This window comes from Trachypithecus francoisi, unplaced genomic scaffold, assembly GCF_009764315.1.
Source record: "Trachypithecus francoisi isolate TF-2019V2 unplaced genomic scaffold, Tfra_2.0 Lachesis_group2, whole genome shotgun sequence".
In the NCBI taxonomy this organism is placed as follows: domain Eukaryota; kingdom Metazoa; phylum Chordata; class Mammalia; order Primates; family Cercopithecidae; genus Trachypithecus; species Trachypithecus francoisi.
Genome location: NW_022681465.1, coordinates 107,410,289 through 107,426,455, shown reverse-complemented (window position 1 = coordinate 107,426,455; position 16,167 = coordinate 107,410,289). Strand labels below are relative to the sequence as shown.

Here is a 16,167-nt window from a genome sequence, read left to right as displayed (position 1 = left end):
GAAGGATCACTTGAGCCCAGGGGTTTAAGACCAACCTGGGAAGGATAATGAGATCTCATCTCTACAAAAAAGGAATTAGCCAGTATGGTGGCATGCACCTGCTACCCAGGAGACTGAGAAGGAAGAATTGCTTCAACCCAGGAATTTGAGGTGGCAGTGAACTATGATCACTGCCCTACAGCCTAGGTGACAAAATGAGACCCGCATCTCTTAAAAAAAAAAAAAAGGAAAAAGAAAGAGAGGGAGAGAGAAAGAGAGAGGAAGGAACGAAGGAAGGAAGGGAGAAAGGAAGGAAGGGACGGAGGGAGGGGGAGGGGAGGGGAGGGGAGGGAAAAGAAGAGAAGACCTGAACAGGCACCTCACCAAAGAAGATACAAAGATGGCAAATAAGTGTATAAAAAGATCCACATCATATGTCATTAGGAAATTGCAAAATAAAACAATAGTGAGATACAGCTGCATACTTATTAGAATGGCCAAAATCCAAAATATTGATAACACCAAATGCTGCCATGGATGTGGAGCAACAGTGGCTCTCATTCATTGCTGGTGGCAATGCAACGTGGCACTGCCATTTTGGAAGACAATTTGGCAGTTTCTCATGAAACTGAACATGCTCTTACTATCTAATCCAGTAGTTGTGTTCCTTGGTTTTTACACAAATGAGTTAAAAACTTTTATATCCACATAAGAACCTGCACATGACTGTTTATAGCAACTTTATTCATAATTGGCAAACCTTGGAAGCAAGCAATATGTTCTTCAGTGGGTAATTACATAAATGAACTGTGGAATACCCAGACAGTGGAATATTCATCAGCTTTCAAAAGAAATAAGCTATCAAGCCATGAAAAGACATGAAGAAAACTTAAATGTGTATTAGTAAGTGAGAGAAGGCAATCTGAAAAGGCTAGGTACCATATAACTCTAATTGTATGACATTATGAAAAAGACAAAACAATGGGAAGAGTAAAGGGATTGGTGGTTGCCAGGGACAGGTGGGAAGGGAATGATGAATAGGTAGAGTACAGGGGATTTTTAGGGCAGTGAAGGTGTTGCATATGATACTCCAACAGTGGATATGTGTCATTATGCATTTCTCAAAACCCATAGAATGTACAACACTAAGAATGAAACCTAGTGTAAACTGTAGACATTGGGTAAAAATGATGTCAATGTAGGTTCTATTGTAACAAATATACTACCCTGGTGGGAGATGTTGATAATGGGGAAGTCTGTGCACATCTAGAGGCAGGTATAACATGGGAGCACTCTGTGTACCCACTAAACTTTACTATGAACCTAAAACTACTCTAAATAATAAAGTCTATTTATTCAAAAGCAAATTAAAAACCTTATTCTACTGGCACAGTGGCTCACTCCTGTAATCCCAGCACTTTGGGAGGCCAAGACGGGAGGACTGCTTGAGCTCAGGAGTTTAAGACCAGCCTGGGCAACATGGCAAAACCCTGATTCTACAAATATTGAAAATGTTAGCCAGGCATGGTGGCACACACCTGTAGTCTCAGCTACTCAGAAGGCTGAGGTGGGAGGATCACTTGAGCCCGGGAGGCAGAAGTTGCAGTGAGCTGAGATTGTACCACTGCACTCAAGCCTGGGTGACAGAGCCAGATTCTGTCTCAAAAACAAAATAAAAACCCTATTCTAATGACAAAAAATAAAGTTGGATAATATCTAGTGTTAGTAAATGTGTGGAAAAACAACATGCACACAGAGGTGCTGGAGGTACAAATTGGTATAAGATTTTTAGATACAAAATTGACATTATCAATCAAAATTTTAAATACATATACCTTTGACCACCACAAGTTCAATTGTAGGAATTAACCTACAGATAGATACCCTAAAGTCTACACAGATATATATTTAAAGATTGTCACTGCAGCACTATTTGTAAGAGCAAAAAGCAAGAAACAAACTAGACGTCCACTGACAGGAAACTGGCACTTTGACATTATAAAAATATTGGGCATTGAGGTTCAATACCAATTTTGACCTTGGTATTCAATTTCTGATTTTTTTTTTTTTTTTTTTTTGAGACAGTCTTGCTTGGTCACCCAGGCTGGAGTACTGTGGTGCAATCTCGGTTTACTGCAACCTCCACCTTCTGGGTTCAAGTGATTCTTGTGCCACAGCCTCCCTTGTAGCTGGGATTACAAGTATGCGCCACTACACCCAGCTAATTTTTGTGTTTTTAATAGAGATGGGGTTTTGGCATGTTGGTCAGGCTGGTGTCAAACGCCTGGCCTCAAGTGATCCAACCCAAAAATGCTGGGATTAGAGGCATGAGCCACTGCGCCAAGCCAATTTCTGATTTTTGACCCCAGCTTTCCCTCTGGAAATCCATATAGCTGAATGGCTACTTCAGTACATTTTCTGACATTCTTAAACTTGTGTGTGATCATGAAACTATGTGAGTACCACCTCATACCTAGGCAGCCTAGCAATGTCAGTAATACCAACAAAGCCTGTCATTCAGAATTATTGTGACTATCTATGAATAGTATATGGAAGCATGCTACAAAAAAGTCAAACTGGAAATCTCACATTTTATGTTTTCAAGCTCTATTAAATGATTGAAATATATACGTTAATATATGTAGGGAGACCCCCTGAAACTACTGCTATGGAATAAAAGATGAAATGCTCCTGATTATTGTAAATACAAAGTTGCATGCCGGATTGTGTAAAGACAATGCCAGGTTGGGCTGCCAGAATGAGCCAACAGCACCTGATGTGCTTCCCCCTGCAGAGAGCCTATGAATGGACGTGCAGTCAGGGAGGTTTCACATCACCAAAATTCCTATCCCAGAAAAGCATATGTTCATAGCTCTGGGAATGGAATGTGACCCTTGTGGAGAGCCTATAAACAGACACATGAGGGGCACCTGTTCATATGGATAAGATAGGACTATAAACGCCCTCATCTTGCCACGGCTCTTCTAGGCCTCTTTAGGGTTAAGGCATACTCCCTTCTGAGAATTTCTGGTTTAACTGGTTGTCTAGCTTCATGTCCTGTTTCTATGGATTGTTTGCAACCAGCTTTTGCTGCAACTATTTTTTTTCTTTTCTTTTTTTTTTTTTTATTATACTTTAAGTTCTAGGGTACATGTGCATAACGTGCAGGTTTGTTACATATGTATACTTGTGCCATGTTGGTGTGCTGCACCCATCAACTCGTCAGCACCCATCAATTCATCATTTATATCATGTATAACTCCCCATGCAATCCCTCCCTCCTCCCCCCTCCCCATGATAGGCCCCAGTGTGTGATGTTCCCCTTCCCCAGTCCAGGTGATCTCATTGTTCAGTTCCCACCTATGAGTGAGAACATGCGGTGTTTGGTTTTCTCTTCTTGTGATAGTTTGCTAAGAATGATGGTTTCCAGCTGCATCCATGTCCCTACAAAGGACACAAACTCATCCTTTTTGATGGCTGCATAGTATTCCATGGTGTATATATGCCACATTTTCTTAATCCAGTCTGTCACAGATGGACATTTGGGTTGATTCCAAGTCTTTGCTATTGTGAATAGTGCCGCAATAAACATACGTGTGCATGTGTCTTTGTAGTAGAGTAATTTATAATCCTTTGGGTATATACCCAGTAGTGGGATGGCTGGGTCATATGGTACATCTAGTTCTAGATCCTTGAGGAATCGCCATACTGTTTTCCATAATGGTTGAACTAGTTTACAATCCCACCAACAGTGTAAAAGTGTTCCTATTTCTCCACATCCTCTCCAACACCTGTTGTTTCCTGACTTCTTAATGATTGCCATTCTGACTGGTGTGAGATGGTATCTCATTGTGGTTTTGATTTGCATTTCTCTGATGGCGAGTGATGATGAGCATTTTTTCATGTGTCTGTTGGCTGTATGGATGTCTTCTTTTGAGAAATGTCTGTTCATATCCTTTGCCCACTTTTTGATGGGGTTGTTTGTTTTTTTCTTGTATATTTGTTTGAGTTCTTTGTAGATTCTGGATATTAGCCCTTTGTCAGATGAGTAGGTTGCAAAAATTTTCTCCCATTCTGTAGGTTGCCTGTTCACTCTGATGGTAGTTTCTTTTGCTGTGCAAAAGCTCTTTAGTTTAATGAGATCCCATGTGTCAATTTTGGCTTTTGCTGCCGTTGCTTTTGGTGTTTTAGACATGAAGTCCTTGCCCATGCCTATGTCCTGAATGGTACTACCTAGATTTTCTTCTAGGGTTTTTATGGTATTAGGTCTAACATTTAAGTCTCTAAAAATATGGAACGCTTCACGAATTTGCGTGTCATCGTTGCGCAGGGGCCATGCTAATCTTCTCTGTATCGTTCCAATTTTAGTATATGTGCTGCCGAAGCGAGCACTGCTGCAACTATTACTGCTGATTAATATCTTGCTAACCATAGGTTATGGAAAGACTGTGTTTCTGTTTTTTTGTTGTTGTTGTTGGTTTTTTTTTTTTTTTTTTTGGAGACGGAGTCTCGCTTTGTCGCCCAGGCTGGAGTGCATTGGCCGGATCTCAGCTCACTGCAAGCAACGCCTCCCGGGTTTATGCCATTCTCCTGCCTCAGCCTCCCGAGTAGCTGGGACTACAGGCTCCCGCCACCTCGCCCGGCTAGTTTTTTGTATTTTTTAGTAGAGACGGGGTTTCACTGTGTTAGCCAGGATGGTCTCAATCTCCTGACCTCGTGATCCGCCCGTCTCGGCCTCCCAAAGTGCTGGGATTACAGGCTTGAGCCACCGCGCCCGGCCAGAAAGACTGTGTTTCTGTTTTAAGGTTCTGTTAGAAATTACTGATGCACACACTATATTGTAAATCCTTATCTCTGTATACTGTACTTCTGCGTACAGATGTTAAAGAATTACTTCATCTCCATGTGACCATGTCACCTTATAATCAAATGACCCTAAATCCCTCACTAACCTACCCCTTCCATCACTAAACTTAATAATAAATGCTGGTATATCCAGTGATTGGTGGCACCACGGGACCAGAAGGTGGTGACCCCCCGGACCCAGCTTTCACGATCTTGTGTGTGTCTATTATTTCTCGATCTGCCGATCTGCCTAGGGACAAAGAAAGAGCCCCGTTGCATTGTGGGCTGCTGGCCAGATCCCGCAATAAATACATAAACTTTTTATTTTGAAATAATTATATATTCACATGCAGTTATGAGAAATATAGACTTGAGACCTTCCTTTTTACTTCTTTTCATACAACTTTTTGATTTTTTTTTTTTTTTTGAGACAGAGTCTCGCTCTGTCACCCAGGCTGGAGGACAGTGACACGATCTCGACTCACTGCAACCTCCGCCTCCTGGGTTCAAGCCATTCTACTGCCTCAGCCTCCTGAGTAGCTGGGACTGCAGTCACCTGCCACAACATCCAACTCCTTTTTGTGTTTTTAGTAGAGATGGGGTTTAACTATGTTGGCCCGGCTAGTCTCAAACTCCTAAGCTCACGTGATCCACCTGCCTGAGCCTCACAAAGTACTGGGATTAAAGATGTGAGCCACTGCTCCTGGTCTTGAAATATCCTCTTTTCTAATGCAGGGATTTCATGCTATAGCTTTGCCTCTCAAGACTTCTTTAGCAGTATCCTACAAATTTTGATATATCATCTTTACATTTTTATTTAGTTGAACATGTTTTTAATTTTCCTTAAGACTCTCTTTTTGATCCATGTATTATTTACAAGTGTGTTTAGTTTGCAAGTGTTTAAAATTTTTCACTTTATCTTTCTGTTATTGGTTTCTAGTTTATTTCCACTGTGGTCAGAAAACATACTCTTAGGATTTCAATGGGCATTAATTTTTCAAGTGTTTTTTTTTTTAATGGTCTAGGACATGGTCTGTCTTGGTATATATACTGTGGGCACATGAAAATAAGCTGTGGTCTGTTGTTGAGTGTTTCATAAAAGTCGGTTCTATCCTGTTACATGATGGTACTGTTGTTTCTTCTATGTCCCTGCTGATTTTCTGTCTAACTTTTCTATCAATTGTTGAAAGAAGGATGTTGCAGTGTTCAATTGTAATTGTGCATATTTCTTTTTCTCTTTTCAGTACTATCGGGTTTTGCTTTACATATTTGGTAGCTCTGTCATTTGGTACATGTATAATTAGGATTGCTATGCCTTTAGGGTAGATTTATACTTTTATTATTAGTAATGTACTTCACCATCTCTGGTAATTTTTTTTTTTTTTGAGATGGAGTTTTGCTCTGTCTCCCAGGCTGGAGTGCAGTGGCACAATCTCGGCTCACTGCAACCTCCACCTCCCAGGTTCAAGCGATTCTCCTGCCGCAGCCTCCCCAATAGCTGGGATTATAAGTGTGTACTTCCACGCCTGGCTAATTTTTGTATTTTTAGTAGAGACAGGGTTTCACCATGTTGGCCTGACTGGTCTTGATCCTGACCTCATGATCTGCCTGTATTAGCTTCCAAAAGTGCTGGGAGTAGGTAATTTTGTTTGCTCTGAAGTCCACTTATCTAATGTCAATATAACATTTTCAATTAATGCTTGTGTAATTTTTTGTCCTTTTACTTTCAACATACATTATTGTATTTGATGTGGGTTTCTTGTAGAGAACATATAATTGGGTCATGTTTTTAATCCATTATGCCAGTTTCTGTATTTTAATTTTTATAGTTAAACCATTTACATTTAATGTAACTATTGATATGTTTGAGCTTAAGCCTACCACTTTACCTTTATTTCTTTATTTTGAGACAGTCTCGCTCTGTTGCCCAGGCTGGAGTGCAGTGCTGCAATCTCAGCTCACTGAAAGCTCTACCTTCCAGTTTCACACCATTCTCCTGCCTCAGCCTCCCAAGTAGCTGGGACTACACATGCCTGCCACCACGTCTGGCTATTTTTTTGTAATTTTTTTTTAGTAGAGAGGGGGTTTCACTGTTTTGGCCAGGATGGTCTCGGTCTCCTGACCTCGTGATCTGCCCACCTTGGCCTCCCAAACTGCTGGGATTACAGGCGTGATCCACTGTGCCCAGCCCTTTTTTTTTTTTTTTTTTTTTGAGACAGAGTCTCTCGCTCTGTCGCCCAGGCTGGAGTGCAGTGGCACGATCTCAGCTCACTGCAACCTCCACCTCCCAGGTTCAGGCCATTCTCCTGCCTCAGCCTCCCAAGTAGCTGGGACTATAGGTGCCCACCACCATCCCTGGCTAATATTTTTGCATTTTCAGTAGAGACGGGGTTTCACTGTGTTAGCCAGGATGGTCTCAATCTCCTGACCTCGTGACCCACCCGCCTCAGTCTCCCAAAGTGCAGGGATCACAGGCATGAGCCACCGCACCTGGCCTTATGTGTCTGAATTGATTCCTTCTGGTGGGTTCTTGGTCTCATTGACTTCAAGAATGAAGCCACAGACCCTCACGGTGAGTGTTACAGTTCTTAAAGATGGTGTGTCCAGAGATTTTTCCTTCAGATGTTCAGATGTGTCTGGAGTTTCTTCCTTCCAGTGGGTTTGTGATCTTGCTGACTTCAGGAGTGAAGCTGCAGACCTTGACCATGAGTGTTACAGCTCTTAAAGGTGGCACATCCGGAGTTGTTCGTTCCTCCTGGTGCGTTCATGGTCTCGCTGGCTTCAGGAGTGAAGCTGCAGACCTTCACGGTGTTACAGCTCTTAAAGGTGGGGTGTCTGGAGTTTTTTGTACCTCCCGGTGGGATCATCGTCTCACTGGCTTCAGGATGAAGCTGCAGGCCTTCTTGGTAAGTGTTACCACTCATAAAGGTAGTGCAGACCCTAAAAGTGAGCAGCAGCAAGATTTATTGTGAAGAGTGAAAGAACAAAGCTTCCACAGCGTGGAAGGGGACCCAAGCAGGTTGCCATTGCTGGCTTGGGTGGCCAACTTTTATTCCCTTATTTGGCCCCACCCACATCCTGCTGATTGGTCCATTTTACAGAGAGCTGATTGGTCCATTTTACAGAGTGCTGATTGGTCCGTTTTTACAGAGTGCTGATTGGTGTGTTTACAAACTTTTAGCTAGATGCAGAGTGCTGATTGGTGCATTTACAATCCTTTTGCTAGACAGAAAAGTTCTCCAAGTCCCCACCCGATTAGCTAGACACAGAGCGCTGATTGGTGCATTTACAATCCTTTAGCTAGACAGAAAAGTTCTTCAAATCCCTATCCGACCAGAAACCCAGCTGGCTTCACCTCTCAATCCCTCCTCTAGACAGGGCACCCCAACTGCTGTTGGGAATTTGACTGATGACCACTCTAGTACTTCCTTCTGGACAGGGGTGAAGAAGGAGCCCTGCAGTTGTAGTGTCCTCCACAGGGGAACTCTTTCAGCCAGTGGGTTGGTCCTGGGGTCCTCGGTAGAAGTTGTTAGTTGAACTCATTTGGGGTTCCATTTGTAAGACCATCTGTAGCTTGATAGCCTCGATTCTAGAGGAAACAAATTTGACAAGAAGTTTAAAAATATAGGGCCCAAAGGTGAGTAACAGCAAGATGGCTGCCATGGGACCTAGAAAGGGGAGAAGCCACGTTGCCCAATTCCAGAGGTTGATGTAAGAGTTTGAAAGGCGTTGTCTGATTTCAGAAGCCTTTTCCTGTAAACACCAGGCAGCATGTCATACTATCCCTGACTGGTTAGTGTAAAAACAACACTCTTCCCCTAAGAAAGTGCAGAGTCCTCCTTTCTCAACAGTGAGGAGGTCTAGGCCTCGGCGGTTTTGGAGAGTCACTGTTGCCAAACAGTCTATTTGGGATTGTAGAGTAAGGATAGATTTTGTTATCTTTTGCAAACTGAGAAATCTTTTGAGAGTGTGTGGTAGTAGGATAATACATGTTACACTGTTAACTTTTAGCAAACTTTAGTTGAAAAATAGTAAGTTTGGGATTTTAATTTTTCTTTGCTATTAATAAAACCGTGTTCAGTCCATATTAACTTAGAATTGGTATAGATGGCTCCTTCCTGATTCTGTAAGTACTTTAAGGTTTGTCTGAGTGCAAACAGCTGGCATGTTTGAGCAGACCAATTATTAGGCAATTTTCCTAACTCTGCTTCTACAAGAGTTTCCTTTTCACTTACTGAATACCCATTGTGTCTTTTTCCCTTAATCGCCTGGGAGGAAACATCTATCTTCCTGTCCTGAAGGGAGTTCCTCCTTGGTCTGGTTGGACCTTTGTATGGTAATTAGTTAAGATTTAGATCCCCTGTTAGGAAACTTGCTGGGTTAAGGATTTTTGATAGGAAGGCTACAGGTTGTCAGTGTCCCTAAACCCTTGGGGCAAGATGGTCCATGTAAGTTGGGACGTGTGGTCTATGGGATCCTCAAAGGCAAAGAGAAACTGGGAGTCAGAGTGCAGGGGAATACAGAACAAGGCATCCTTGAGGTCCAGAACAGTGAACAATTCTGCCTTCTCTGGTATTTGAGAGACCAGGTATAGGGGTTGGATACAACTGGATATAGACGAATTCCTGCCTCATTGATGAGTCTAAGATCTTGCACTAGTCTCCACTGACCATTCGGTTTTTGTACTCCTAGAATTAGCGTGTTGTGGGGACTGCTGCATTTCCTTACTAAGCCTTGAGCTTTTAAATATTTAAGAATATCCTGTAATCCTTTATGAGCTTCAGGCCTTAAGGGATATTGCCTTTGATAAGGAAAAGTGGTGGGATATTTTAGTCTGATTTGGACTGGGAAGGCACTTTTTGCCCTTTTAAATTGTCCTTCCAATGCCCAGATTTCAGAGTTGATTCCCTCCTCAAGTAGGGGACAACAAATAGGTAACTTGTTCCCCATATTCATGTAGATAATAGCCCCAGCTTTGGCTAATATATCCCTCCCTAATAAGGGTGTGGGACTTTCAAGCATAACAAGAAAAGCATGTGAAAAGAGCAAAGTCTCCCAATTACAACTGAGGAGGTGGGAGAAATACCTGGTGACAGGCTGTCCCAAGATTCCTCGGATGGTAACGGACCTGGAGGACAGTCATCCAGGACAGGAGATTAACACTGAGAAGGCTGCACCAGTGTCCAGGAGGAAGTCAATTTCCTGGCCCTCAATGGTTAAACATACCTGGGGCTCAGTGAGAGTGATGACATGAGCTGGCGTTTGCCCCAGGCACCCTCAGTCCTGTTGTTGGATCATCTGGTTGGGGGCCTCTGACCCAGAGAACCTTTATCCTCTGGGGCAGTGCACCTTCCAGTGACTGCCTTGGCATAGCGGACATGGATGAGGGGGTGGCTTGTTTCTCGTTGGACAATCTTTTTTAAAGTGTCCTTGTAAACCACACTGATAACAAGCCCTATCCGGTGATTGACCTGCTCCACTTTCCGTCCTCTCTGAACCACCAAGGTTTGTTTGTCTGAGGGCCATGACTAAGGCTGCGGCCTTTCTCTGATCTCACTTTTCCTTTTGGGCCTATTCCTCTTGGTCCCTATTAAAGAACATCAAGGTTGCCAGGTTTAATAATGCCTCCAGATGTTGTTCAGGGCCCAGGGCTTGCTTTTGGAGCTTTCTCCTAATATCTGCAGCTGATTGGGTAATCAACTTATCTTTTAGAATCAATTGACCCTCTAGTGAGTCAGATGACAGGGAAGTATATTTTCCTAAGGCGTCCCATAGCTGCTCGAGGAAGGCAGAAGGATTTTCTTCCTTTCCCTGAGTTATGGTGGACATCATTGAATAATTCATGGGCTTTTTCCTAATTCTCCTTAGTCCTTCTAGAACACAGGTCAACAGATGTTTGCGACTCCAGTCCCCATGATCTGAGTTGAGGTCCCAGTGGGGATCCATACTGGCGACAGCTTGCTGACTGGTAGGGAATTTGTCCCTTTCTTCGGCTGCCATTTTATCATTTACTTGACTAAGATACCAGGTATCTCCAAACTCTTGGGCTGCAGCTAAAGCCGCATTCTTTTCATTAAAGGCCAGGGTTTGATCTAACAATAACATGACATCTCTCCAAGTGAGACTGAAGGTTTGCCATAGACCCTGTAGGACATCTATGTACCTATCAGGATCATCTGAAAACTCCCCAGGTCTACCTTGATCTGCTTTAAATCAGAGAGGGAGAAGGGGACATGTACGTGGGTTGGGCCAAATTCCCCTCCCTCTATAGCTTGAAGGGGACATAACCGATAGCCCGGGGGTTTTTGTGGTCCTTTGGAGATTTCTTTGCTTATTTCCTTCTGGGTGGGAGAGATTAGAGGAGGCTTATCATTAATCGGAAGGGGAGCTATAGGGAGACTAGGATATGGGGGTAAACTGAAAGGTCCTCTTGTGGGATGTCAATTGTAAGCTTTGCATAGTTGTATATTCTCCTTCAGTGAAAAGAAAGCTTGGACATAAGGTATTTCACTCCATTTGCCTTCCCTCTTAGAGAAAAGGTCAAGCTGCAGGATAGTATTGTAATTTGTATTTCCCTCAGGTGGCCATTTTTCCCCATCAGAGAGAGACTACTGGGGCCAGGCCATAGTGCAGGAAAAAATGAGCTGCCTCTTTTCAGGGTTTGCAGGTCAAATTGGTCCCAATGGCTTAGGATGCATTTCAAGGGTGAGCCTGTTGATGCCTGAGTGTTGCCCATCTGAAAGACAAAACCATCCGTGGTTTTGGTTTGTTTCTCCCCCTGCCAAAGAACCAACAACAGTCCCTGGACCCCGCTGATCAGAAGAGCTGCACTCACCAACGCAGCAGCAGAAACACTAGTTTTCCTGCTAGACCACAAGGAAGGTTGAAGAAGGTCAGAAGGTCAGATTTAGTGGCCCTTACTGACGCATTCTTCAAAACCTGCACCTTGCCTGTCCTCTTAGACCACAAGGAGGACCAAGAAAAATCGGATTTAGTGGCCCTTACCAACGCATTCTCAAAAATCTGTTAGAGTCCTCAGCATTCTCCTGTTAATATTGGGACCTTACCCATGTCCTATAAAGATGTTATGCCCCAAAAATGAAGTGGAGGGCCTTCCCCCTGAGAGAGGGAAGGGATCTCCAGAGTTGGAAGAGTGATGCCTTTTGTCCTCATTTATATGAATAGGAAAGATACAATTTCTGAGGCTCCCCATATCCTAGCTTCAGGAATAGCTTTTGTTAGCCCTGCTCGTCTGAGGAGGGATCCTAAAATTCCAGATAGTCCCCCCTACGATGGGGCTTTGGTCAAAATTAATGTCTTTCTCATTGGTGAGCACAGGTGCCAAAAGAAGGTAACAGAGTCCTGAAGTTTACACTAGAAATCACTCTTATCTAGAAATCACAAAAACTAGAAAAGCACCAGAGACAGGGGGTGGTTTTTAGAAGCGGGACTAACCTCAGAGAAGAGAGGTGAGAGGAAGTTTGCCTGGCAGGCATTAGGACCCAGGAGGCAAGGGTCAGGCTAGATAGGATAGATGGGCGAGTGTCCCTTGGGCAGCATGACTTTGAGAGTTCTGCTCATGGCTGCAGGGTCAACCAACTTGTTGTCGGGACCCTGAAGCTGAATGGCTTTCCTCTCTGTCAACCCTTAGCTCAGCCCAGAAGTATAGGAAAAGCAGAAGCTGGTTCCAGGCAAAACCAACGCTCCCAACTCAGAAGAGTTGCAGGTTGTTACAGAGCCCTTTTCCGGAAAGCCTGACATCCGTGTCTTTAGTCCTGCGGCCACATTCTAAGGAAAAATAGGACAGAATAGCAAGTGAAAGGGGTCCAGTGGTACTCACTGCTTGGTGATTGTCGGTAATCCCATCTGGGTCACCAAAATGTGTCCTTCTGGTAGGTTCTTGGTCTTGCTGACTTCAAGAATGAAGCCACGGAACCTCACAGTGAGGTTTTTTTTTTTTTTTTTTTTTGAGAGGGAGTCTCGCTCTGTGGCCCAGGCTGGAGTGCAGTGGTGCGATCTCAGCTCACTGCAAGCTCCACCTCCTGGGTTCACACCATTCTCCTGCCTCAGCCTCCCAAGTAGCTGGGACTACAGGCGCTGGCCACCACACCTGGCTAATTTTTGTATTTTTTAGTAGAGATGGGGTGTCACCATGTTAGCCAGGATGGTCTCGATCTCCTGACCTTGTGATCCACCCACCTCAGCCTCCCAAAGTGCTGGGATTACAGATGTGAGCCACCGCGCCTTGCAAGTGTTACAGTTCTTAAAGATGGTGTGTCCGGAGTTTGTTCCTTCAGATGTTCAGATGTGTCCAGAGTTTCTTCCTTCTGGTGGGTTCGTGGTCTCGCTGACTTCAGGAGTGAAGCCACCGACCTTTGCCATCAGTCTTATAGCTCTTAAAGGTGGAGCATCTGGAGTTGTTTGTTCTTCCCGGTGGGCTCATGGTCTCGCTGGCTTCAGGAGTGAAGCTGCAGACATTTGCTGTGATTGTTACAGCTCTTAAAGGTGGTGCATCCAGAGTTGTTCATTCTTCCTGGTGGTTTCATGGTCCCGCTGGCTTCAGGAGTGAAGCTGCAGACCTTTGCAGTGAGTGTTATAGAGCTCATAAAGGTAGTGCGGACCCAAAGAGGGAGCAGAAGCAAGATTTATTGTGAAGAGTGAAAGAACACAGCTTCCACAGCATGGAAGGGGACTGGAGTGGGTTGCCGCTGCTGGCTCGTGTGGCCAGCTTTTATTCCCTTATTTGGCCCCACCCACATCCTGCTGATTGGTCCATTTTACAGAATGCTGATTGGTCCATTTTTACAGGGTGCTGACTGGTGTGTTTACAAACCTTTAGCTAGACACAGAGCCCTGATTGGGGTGCATTTACAATCCTTCAGCTAGATACAGAGCACTGATTGGTGCATTTACAATCCTTTAGCTAGACAGAAAAGTTCTCCAAGTCCCCACCCAACCCAGAGGCCCAGCAGCTTCTCCTCTCACTTATTTTGTTTTTTTTTTTTTTCTGAGACAGGATCTCATTCTGTCACCTGGGCTGGAGTGCAGTGACTCAATCATGGCCCACATCAGCCTTGTCATTTGGGACTCAAATGATACTCCCACCTCAGCCTCCCGAGTAGGTGGGACTATAGGCATGTGCTATGACACCTGGCTAATTTTTTAAATTTTTTGTAGAAATGGAATCTCCCTATGTTGCCCAGGGGTCTCGAACTCTCAGGCTCAAGCCGTCCTCCCGTCTTGGCCTCCAACGTGTACTTTTTGTTTTCTGTGTGTTTTCTCTTGTTTTTTTGTTTGTTTGTTTCATTTGTTTTGTTTAGCTTTGAGATGGAGTCTCGCTCTGTAGCCCCGGCTGGAGTGCAGTGGCATGATCTTGGCTTACTGCAACCTCCGCCTCCTGGGTTCAAGTGATTCTCCTGCCTCAGCCTCCTAAGTAGCTGGGATCACAGGCACCCACCACCAAGCCTGGCTAATTTTTGTATTTTTAGTAGAGACTGGGTTTCACCATGTTGGCCAGGGTAGTCTTGACCTCCTGACCTCAGGCAATCCCCCTGCCTTGGCCTCCCAAAGTGCTGGGATTACAGGCATGAGCCACTGCACTCTCCTGTTCTCTGTGTTTTTTGTTTCTCTGTTTTTCCTTATGTTGTTATTGGTGACTTAAATGTTTTTAATGATTATATTTTGAGGAATATCGTTTTTGACTATATCTTTTTTCATAAGGTTTTTGAAGAGCTTGCTCTTAGTAGCATAGTCACTGCAGAAGCAAATCTAGCTGTGGAGAAATATTATAACTGCAGTGCCATATTCAATAGGTAAAATATGACTACCCAAAAAATTATTATTTTTTTAAAGTCTTTGATTATTAATTTTTTTGAGGCAGGTTATCATTCTGTTGCCCAGGCTGGAGTGCAGTGGCAAAATCATGGCTTACTGAATCCTCAACTGCCCAAGGCTCAGGTAGTCTTCCCACCTCAGCCTCCCGAGTAGCTGGTACTGCAGGCAGGTGCCACTACATCTGGCTAATATTTTTGTATTTTTTGTAGAGAAGGGGTTTCACCATGTTGCCCAGGCTGGTCTCGAACTCCTGGGCTCAAGTGATATGGCTGCCTCCGCCTTCCAGAATGCTGGGATTATAGGCGCGAGCCACTGCACCTGGCCTGATTTATTACAATAAGATCTCAAATGTATTTTTTTACATTAGAATTTTTTTCTTAACTATGATACTTAATTTCAGTCTCAGCTTTGGCCAAATATTGAATTTAATGCTTGGTCACTTGGCAACCACTATAAGCAGCAATAAAAAATAAATAAATAAACAAACTAGAATAGCACATATAATTTTGAAAAAGAACAAAATTTTAAGACTCAGACTACCTTATTTCAAAAATTACTATAAAGTGGCTGGGCACGGTGGCTCACGCCTGTAATCCCAGCACTTTGGGAGGCCGAGATGGGCAGATCACGAGGTCAAGAGATCGAGACCATCCTGGCTAACACAGTGAAACCCCGTCTCTACTAAAAAAATACAAGAACAGAAAAAAAATTAGCCAGGCGTGGTGGCGGGAGCCTGTAGTCCCAGCTACTCGGGAGGCTGAGGCATGAGAATGGCGTGAACCCAGGAGGCAGAGCTTGCAGTGAGCCGAGATCATGCCACTGCACTCCAGCTTAGGCAACAGAGTGAGACTCTGTCTCAAAAAAAAAAAAAAAAAAAAAAAAGAATTACTAGAAAACAATATTCATCAAGACTATGAATCAGGAAAGGATAGACATATAGATCAATGGAACGGAATAAGTATTCACAAAATAGACCCACACTTATGTTCAATGGATATTCAGAAAAGGTGCAAAGATAATTCAACAGAAAAAAAAGGATAGTCTTGATAATGTTGACACAATTAGGCAATCATCGAAAAAAGAGAAACTTCAATAGCCATCATATGGAATGAATACCATATTCATTGATAAATGAATGGATAAAGAAATTTTGGTATATATAAACAATGGAATACTATTCAACCTTTAAAAAGAAAGAAATTTGACCAGGGGCAGTGGCTCACGCTTGTAATCACACCACTTTGGGAGGCCGAGGTGGGAGGATCACGAGATCAGGAGTTTGAGACCAGCCTGGTCAACACAGTGAAACCCTGTCTCTTCTAAAAATACAAAAATTAGCTGAGCGTGGTGGCAGATGCCTGTAATCCCAGCTATTCAGGAGGCTGAGGCAGGAGAATCGCTTGAACCTGGGAGGAGGAGGTTGCAGTGAGCTGAGATTGCATCACTGCACTCTGGCATGGGTGACAGAGCTAGACTCTGTCTCAAAAAAAAGAAAATAAAAAAAGGAAA

At 43.7% G+C, this 16,167-nt stretch overlaps 1 non-coding gene across 1 annotated transcript; it reads right to left on the bottom strand.

Moving 5' to 3' along the window:
• Positions 1-4,264: 4,264 nt before the first annotated feature.
• Positions 4,265-4,371, bottom strand: LOC117066330. Its single transcript, XR_004430290.1, has one exon. It is a non-coding gene; the product is annotated as a U6 spliceosomal RNA (small nuclear RNA).
• Between the last annotated feature and the right edge of the window lie 11,796 nt (positions 4,372-16,167).